Source organism: Triticum urartu, chromosome 3 (genome assembly GCF_003073215.2).
Source record: "Triticum urartu cultivar G1812 chromosome 3, Tu2.1, whole genome shotgun sequence".
NCBI lineage: Eukaryota > Viridiplantae > Streptophyta > Magnoliopsida > Poales > Poaceae > Triticum > Triticum urartu.
In genome coordinates, this window is record NC_053024.1 from 259550688 (window position 1) to 259560417 (window position 9730).

Below are 9730 nucleotides of genomic sequence, written 5' to 3' on the forward strand. Positions count from 1 at the left end.
CGAAGATAGATCTAGGTATTGCCATCTTTGGTAGGCAATCCATAAGTGGCTCTCATAATAGATTCATATAGTAATTTAATTTTATTTCTATGGAAGTGTTACATGCCTTTCATTAACAAAAATTGGAATTTAATATTCCCTTCCTTCATATCAATAATTTCACCAATCGTTCTAAGGAAAGGCCTACCAAGAATAATAGGACATGAAGGATTGCAATCTATATCAAGAACAATGAAATCTACGGGAACATAATTCCTATTGGCAACAATAAGAAAATCATTAATCTTTCCCATAGATTTCTTAATAGTGGAATCCGTAAGGTGCAAGTTTAAAGAACAATCATCAAATTCACGGAAACCTAGCAAATCACACAAAGTTTTTGGAATCATGGAAACACTAGCACCCAAATCACACAAAGCATAGCACTCATGATCTTTAATTTTTATTTTAATAGTAGGTTCCCACTCATCATAAAGTTTTCTAGGGATAGAAACTTCCAACTCAAGTTTTTCTTCATAAGATTGCATCAAAGCATCAATGATATGTTTAGTAAAAGCTCTATTTTGACTATAAGCATGAGGAGAATTTAGCACGGATTGCAACAAGGAAATACAATCTATCAAAGATAAATTATCACAATTAAGTTCCTTGAAATCCAAGATAGTGGGTTCATTGCTATCTAAAGTTTTGACCTCTCCAATCCCACTTTTAACAATTTTTGCATCAAGATCTAAAAACTCCGAATCATTGGGACGCCTTCTAAATAAAGTTGACTCATCTCCAGTCCCATCATTATCAAGATTCATATTGAAAAACAAAGATTTAATAGGGGACACATCAATTACTTTTAGATCTTCATCCTTATTATCATGAAAACTATAAGAACACGCTTTCACAAAGCAATCTTTCTTAGCACGCATCCTAGCGGTTCTTTCTTTGCACTCATCAATGGAAATTCTCATGGCTTTGAGAGACTCATTTATATCATGCTTAGGTGGAATAGCTCTAAGTTTCAAAGAATCAACATCAAGAGAAATTCTATCCACGTTCCTAGCCAACTCATCAATCTTAAGCAATTTTTTCTTCAATCAAAGCATTAAAACTCTTTTGCGAACTAATAAATTCTTTAATATTAGATTAAAAATCAGAGGGCATCTTATTATAATTTCCATAAGAATTGTTGTAGGAATTACCATAATTATTAGAGGAATTACTAGGAAATGGCCTAGAATTAAAATTACCTCTATACGCGTTATTACCAAAATTGTTCCTACCAACAAAATTCACATCCATAGATTCATTATTATTCTCAATCAAAGTAGACAAATGCATATCATTAGGATCAGTAGGAGCACTCTTATTAGCAAACAATTTCATAAGTTCATCCATCTTTGCACTCAGAACATTAATCTCGTCAATTGCATGCACTTTTTTACTAGTAGATCTTTCCGTGTGCCATTGAGAATAATTAACCATAATATTATCTAGGAGTTTGGTAGCTTCTCCTAAAGTGATTTCCATAAAAGTGCCTCCCGCGGCTGAATCTAAAAGATTTCTAGAAGAAAAGTTCAATCCAGCATAAAATTTTTGTATAATCATCCAAAGATTCAAACCATGAGTAGGGCAATTACGTACCATTAATTTCATCCTCCCCCAAGATTGTGCAACATGCTCATGATCAAGTTGCTTAAAATTCATAATATAGTTTCTAAGGGAGATGATCTTAGTGGGAGGAAAATACTTAGAGATAAAAGCATCTTTGCACTTATTCCAAGAATCAAAGCTATTTTTAGGCAAAGACGAAAACCAAGCTTTAGCACGATCTCTAAGCGAAAACGGAAATAGCTTAAGTTTAACAATATCATTATCCACATATTTCTTATTTTGCACATCACACAAATTAACAAAGTTGTTTAGATGGGTAGCGGCATCTTCACTAGGAAGGCCAGAAAACGGATCTTTCATGACAAGATTCAGCATCGGTAAGAGGAGCAATCAGAGTGCTAATAAAATCATTATTGTTGGTATTGGCAAGGTCACATAATTTAGTATTATCTTGAGCCATTCTGACAAGCAAGCAATCCAACACAAGCAAACAAGAAACGGGCAAAAGAGGCAAATTGGGAAAGAGAAGTAGAACGGGAAGAGAGGACGAAAGGAAAAGAGGGCGAATAAAATGGCAAGGGTGAAGTGGGGAAGAGGAAAACGAGAGGCAAATGGAAAATAATGTAATGCGAAGGATAAGATTTGTGATGGGTACTTGGTATGTCTTGACTTGGCGTAGATCTCCCCGGCAACGGCACCAGAAATCACACGTTGTCGGGAGATCGAGTCTTGACTTGACTTGGTGTAAGCCTCCCCGGCAACGGCGCCAGAAATCCTTCTTGCTACCTCTTGAGCACTGCGTTGGTTTTCCCTTGAAGAGGAAAGGGTGGAGCAGTAAAGCAGCATAAGTATTTCCCTCGGTTTTTGGGAACCAAGGTATCAATCCAGTAGGAGACCACGCGCGAGTCACCTCGTACCTACACGAACAAATAAGAACCTCGCAACCAACATGATAAAGGGGTTGTCAATCCCTCCACGGCCACTTGCAAGAGTGAGATCTGATAGAGATGATAATAATAAGATAAATATTTTTGGTATTTTTATGATATAGATTGAAAGTAAATAAAGCAAAATAGACGGTGCAAGAAATAGCTTGTTGACGGAAGATTAATATGGTGGAAAATAGACCCGGTGGCCATAGGTTTCACTAGTGGCTTCTCTCAAGATAGCATAAGTATTACGGTGGGTGAACAAATTACTGTCGAGCAATTGATAGAAAAGTGAATAATTATGAGAATCTACGCATGATCATGTATATAGGCATCACGTCCGAGACAAGTAGACCGAAACGATTCTACATCTACTACTATTACTCCACACATCGACCGCTATCCAGCATGCATCTAGAGTATTAAGTTCATAAGAACAGAGTAACGCCTTAAGCAAGATGACATGATGTAGAGGGATAAACTCATGCAATATGATATAAACCCCATATTTTTATCCTCGATGGAAACAATACAATACGTGTCGTTTCCCTTTCTGTCAGTGGGATCGAGCACCGCAAGATTGAACCCAAAGCTAAGCACTTCTCCCATTGCAAGAAAGATCAATCTAGTAGGCCAAACCAAACTGATAATTTGAAGAGACTTGCAAAGATAAACCAATCATACATAAAAGAATTCAGAGAAGATTCAAATATTGTTCATAGATAAACTTGATCATAAACCCACAATTCATCGATCTCGACAAACACACCGCAAAAGAAGATTACATCGAATAGATCTCCAAGAGAATCGAGGAGAACTTTGTATTGAGATCCAAAGAGAGAGAAGAAGCCATCTAGCTACTAGCTATGGACCCGAAGGTCTGAAGTAAACTACTCACACATCACCAGAGAGGCCATGGAGTTGATGTAGAGGCCCTCCGTGATCAATGCCCCCTCTGACGGAGCTCCGGAAAAGGCCCCAAGATGGGATCTCTTGGGTACAGAAGGTTGCGGCGGTGGAATTAGGTTTTTGTGGTGCTCCTGGATGTTTGGGGGTACGTGGATATATATAGGAGGAAGAAGTACGCCGGTGGAGCAACAAGGGGCCCACGAGGGTGGAGGGCGTCCACTCCAAGTCTCCTGGATCATGTTTGTTCCAAAAATAATGCTCCCGAAGGTTTCATTCCGTTTGATATTCCTTTTCGGCGAAACTCTAAAATAGGCAAAAAAATAGCAATTTGGGCTGGGCCTCCGGTTAATAGGTTAGTCCCAAAAATATAGTAAAAGTGTAAAAATAAGCCCAATAACATCCAAAATAGATAATATAATAGCATGGAGCAATCAAAAATTATAGATACGTTGGAGACGTATCACCTAGCGATGCTTCCAGGACGTAATTCTTCTATGCAGTAATGAGGATAATCCTCAAGTTACGGACCCAGTCCGTGTAGTTGCTAGCATCATCTTTCAACTTAGATTTCTGTAGGAACGCATTAAAATTTAACGGAACAACAACACGGGCCATCTATCTACAACAACATAGATATGCAAAATACTATTAGGTACTAAGTTCGTGATAAATTAAAGTTCAATTAATCAAATTACTTAAGAACTTCCTCTTAGATAGACATCTCTCTAATCATCTAAGTGATCACGTGATCCATATCAACTAAACCATGTCCGATCATCACGTGAGATGGAGTAGTTTTCAATGGTGAACGTCACTATGTTGATCATATCTGCTATATGATTCACGCTCGACCTTTCGGTCTCAGTGTTTCAAGGCCATATCTGCACATGCTAGGCTCGTCAAGTTTAACCCGAGTATTCCACATGTGCAAAACTGGCTTACACCCGTTGTATGTGAACATAGAGCTTATCACACCCGATCATCACTTGGTGTCTCGGCACAACGAACTGTAGCAACGGTGCATACTCAGGGAGAACACTTATACCTTGAAATTTAGTGAGACACCGCCGAACTAAGCAAAATAAGATGCATAAAGGATAAACATCACATGCAATCAATATAAGTGATATGATATGGCCATCATCATCTTGTGCCTTTGATCTCCATCTCCAAAGCACCATCATGATGACCATCGTCACCGGCTTGACATCTTGATCTCCATCGAAGAATTTTTGTCATCTCGTCAACTATTGCTTCTACGACTATCACTACCGCTTAGTGATAAAGTAAAGCAATTACATGGCAATTGCATTTCATACAATAAAACGACAACCATATGGATCCTGCCAGTTGCCGATAACTATGTTAGAAAGCATGATCATCTCATACAATAAAATTTAGCATCATGTCTTGACCATATCACATCACAACATGCCCTACAAAAACAAGTTAGACGTCCTCTACTTTGTTGTTGCAAGTTTTACGTGGCTGTTATGGGCTGAGCAAAACTGTTCTTACCTACGCATCAAAAACCACAATGCGGTATAGTGATTGCTTTTTGATCTTCATAAAGAACCATGTTCGTTGAATCCGATTCAACTAAAGTTGGAGAAACTGACACCCACTAGCCACCTGTGTGTGAAGCACGTCGGTAAAACTAGTCTCGCGTAAGCGTACGCGTAAAGTCGGTCTGAGCTGCTTCATCCAACTATACCGATGAAGCAAGAATCAACTAGTGACGGCAAGTGATATGTATATACCCATGCCCACAACTCCTTTGTGTTCTACTCACGCATATAACATCTACGCATAGACCTGGCTCGGATGCCACTATTGGGGAACGCAGTAATTTCAAAAAAAATTCTTACGCGCACGCAAGATATATCATGGTGATGCATAGCAACGAGAGGGGAGAGTGTGTCTATGTACCCTCGTAGACCGAAAGCGGAAGCGTTTATCAACGTGGTTGATGTTGTCATACACATTCATGATCCATCCCGATCAAGTACCGAACGTACGGCACCTCTGTGTTCAACACACGTTTAGCTCGATGACATCATCGCCTTCTTGATCCAGCAAGAGGGGCGAAGTAGTAGATGAGTTCTGGCAGCACGACAGCGTGATGATGGTGTTGGTGAAGAACAATCTCCACAGGGCTTCGCCTAAGCACTACGAAAACTATGACGGAGGATAAACTAGAGGGGACGGGGTTGCCGACACATGGCTTGGTGTTTCTTGATGTCTCTTGGGTGCTAGCCCTACCCCTCTATTTATATGTTGAGCCTTGGGGTCGAAACTTGGAGTAAAAGCCTACACAAAGTCGGTTACACCCGAAAGGCAAGAATCCTTCTCGGACTCCAGGACCAGACACCAGGGTTCCCGGCATCTGGACCCAGACGCCAGGGACCCTGGCGTCTGGCCCCTGGACTCCTTAAAACTTCCTTTTTCTCTTTACAAAAACCTTGTCAGCTTTACCCTTTGGCCCTAATAGTGTTCTCGTTCCCAAACATTTTGGGAACATCCGTAACACCTTCTGGTGAATTCCAGAACCCTCCCGGAGACCAAACACTATTATCCCATATATCAATCTTTATCTCCAGACCATTCCGAAGTTCCTCATCATGTCTGTGATCTCATCGGGGACTCGGAACAACATTCGGTCATCAACATACATAACTCATATAGTACGATATTGTCAACGAATGTTAAGCGTGCGGACCCTACGGGTTCCAGAACTATGTAGACATGACTGAGACACCTCTCTGGTCAATAACCAATAGTGGAACCTGGATGCTCATATTGGCTCCTACATATTCTACGAAGATCTTTATCAGTCGAACCGCATAAAAACATACATTGTTCCCTTTGTCATCGGTATGTTACTTGCCCGAGATTCGATCGTCGGTATCTCAATACCTAGTTCAATCTCGTTACCGACAAGTATCCTTACTCGTTCAGTAATGCAACATCCTGTAACTAACCCATTAGTCACATTGCTTGAAAGGCTTATAGTGATGTGCATTACCGAGAGGGCCCAGAGATACCGCTCCAATATACAGAGTGACAAATCCTAATATCTATCTATTGCAACTCAACAAACACCATCGGAGACACTTGTGGAGTATCTTTATAGTCACCAAGTTACGTGGTGACGTTTGATAGCACACTAAGTGTTCCTTCGGTATTCGGGATTTGCATAATCTCATAGTCATAGGAACATGTATAAGCTATGGAGAAAGCAATAGCAGTAAACTAAACGATCATCATGCTAAGCTAACGGATGGGTCAAGTCAATCACATCATTCTCTAATGATGTGATCCCGTTTATCAAATGACAACTCTTTGTCCATGGCTAGGAAACTTAACCATCTTTGATTAACGAGCTAGTCAAGTTGAGGCATACTAGTGACGTTCTGTTTGTCTATGTATTCACACATGTACTAAGTTTCCGGTTAGTACAATTCTAGTATGAATAATAAACATTTATCATGACATAAGGAAATATAAATAACAACTTTATTATTGCCTCTAGGGCATATTTCCTAGACCAGTGTGATCAGTATCTCCTACTCACTAATGTACAATTCTATTATTTAGCTGATCGGTACAACTCAATTCTAGTATTTCCTAGACTGGTGTGATCAATACAATTCTATTATTTAGCTGAGAATGCAGGCATCACCAACTTCCTCCTCGACTAGTGTGATCAGTATCTCCTACTCACTAATACTTTCGTGCAAAATTTTCATTTTCATGCTAGGAGATCACCACCCACGGTAGAGTTTCACTTATATGATGAGCATAAGGAGATGACGCTTTATGACTTTTGTGAGGTTTGTAAATTACTTTATGAAGGTAGCATCGAGGAACCACGTCCTAGAGATGTGGAAGATTTTATTGATGAGTTACCGTAGGGGAAAGGAGAAGGGTGTGGGAAGCAAGAGTGGCTAGTTTACATTTTTCATGTTTTGCGTTACTACTCATTATTTGCTGGGATATGTTTAATTGGTCGTGGGGGAGTGGAGGCCTTAGTGCTCGCGGCCTTGCCATTTTGCGCCATGCTTTACTTCATGATAAAACTGTCAATTTAGGTGCGATGGTTGGTAAATGGTTGAGTTTAAACCGTACAAAGGGCCCTATTTTCGGAGGTATCTTCGCCTCCTGCCTTGCATGGCGCTTCGAGATACCCATTAGGCACTATGAAAAAGGGGAGAAACTGCTACCCACTATATACTTAGATTATGAAAGCATGGTAGCACATAAGTTTATTCGCTATGATGAGGAAAAGAGACTCATTTATAACTTGATATTTAGCGAGGATACTTTTTAGATTATTACCTTGCATGTACCTACTCTGTTCGATACTCATTCAGGCAGGAACTTTGTTTTGCCCGCGGACATTCATGCATATTGCGAGGGGATACGATCCCCAGTTCCTGAGCCAAACCCATCACCTAACCCATATCAGCAGTTTGTTTATCAGTGGGAGCCACAGGAGCTCGCTAACCAGTGGAACCCCCATGATCCTCCTCAGTACACTAGAGAGGGCTAATTTGATCCATGGGCATAGACCAACTTAGGCCAAAAGCCTAAGCTTGGGGGAGTATGTATTTGTCACCGACATTTTCATGTTCACACACTCATTCAGTTGTCGGTGTTCATACTTTTTCGTTGTATTATCCATGTTAGTTTATTTCTTTTTCCCGCTTTCTTCTTGTGGGTTTGAAAAACCGTAAGAAGAACCAAAAAATAGTTGTAGATAGTTTACTTCTATGCATGCTTGGTCGTAGTATTAAGAGAAAACCCAAAAAGATTTCTCGTTCTTCTTTTGCTTGTTGGGAGCTTTCCCGTGTAAATAGTTTTTCTCGTTCTTGTTTTACTTTCTTCAGAAAAACAAAAACTCCAAAAACATTTTAGTGTGCTTCTTTGAAATTCTTTTCTTTTCTTTGGGGGTTGAGAGGAGAAGACCACGATGAAAATGTTGAGTGGCTCTCATATGCATTATTGTTTATCTAACAAAGAGCCCATATTACCTTGTCTTCTCCTTTGAATAAATGTTTGCAGATTCCAGCTTAGTCCAATGCACATGCACTATTATTATTATCCACACCGTTCGGTCGTGCAAGTGAAAGGAAATAATGATGATATATGATGAAATGATTGAGATGAGGAAAAGCTGGTATGAACTCAACCTATCTTGTTTTTGTAAATATGATTAGTTCATCGTTCCTGATTCAGCCTATTATGAATGAAACATGTCTGCAATGACAATTAGAGATTATAGTTACTCATGCCATGCTTAATTAGCTAGGGGCTTATAATGGTTTACCTTGCGTGCCAACATGCTTTTAAAATGGTTGTGATGTAGTATGATAGGATGGTATCCTCCTTTGAATGATTCGAGTGGCTTGACTTGCTACATGTTCACTCATGTAGCTGAAACAAAATCAACATAGCCTCCACGATATTTATGTTCATGGTGATTTATATCCTATTGATGCTTGCACTCAATGTTGGTTACTCTCAATGCATGTTTATGACTGTTTGTCGCTCTCTAGTTGGTCCCTTCCCAATCTTTTTCAAGCCTTCACTTCTACTAAGTGGGAATACTACTTGTGCATCCACTTTCATAAACCCAAAGTTGTTCCATATGTGTCCACCATATATTCCTATATGCGGTATTTATCCGCCGTTCCAAGTAAATTTGCATGTGCCAAACTCTAAACCTTCAAATGATAATCTGTTTTATATGCTCGAATCGCTCATATAGCAACTAGGGATGTAATTATCTTCCATGCTAGGTGGGTTATTCTCATAATGAGTGGACTCCGCTCATCATTCATGAGAAAATGGCCGGTAACCAGGATGCCCAGTCCCATGCTCAAATCAAATCAACATATAATTGCAAACAAAACTCCCCCAGGACTGTTCTTACTTGGACCGTACCCGTTGTTTCGGACCAACTGTGGAATGTGCTTGTTGGTGGTGGCGAAGTATAAACTTTACCATTCTGTTTGGGAACCGCCTATAATGTATGTAGCATGGAAGATACTGAGATCTCTTGGTTGTTATGTTGACAATGAAATCATACCGCTCAAAATATTATTTATCTCTATTTCAAAACTTGAGCTCTGGCATCTCTGCCAATTCCTGCTTCCCTCTGCGAAGATCCTATCTATTTACTTTTATTGTTGAGTCATCATCCTCTTATAAAAAGGACCAGTTAGAGAGCACCACTGTGATTTGTATGCATTGTTATTAATTGATATTGAGTATGACTGTGACTG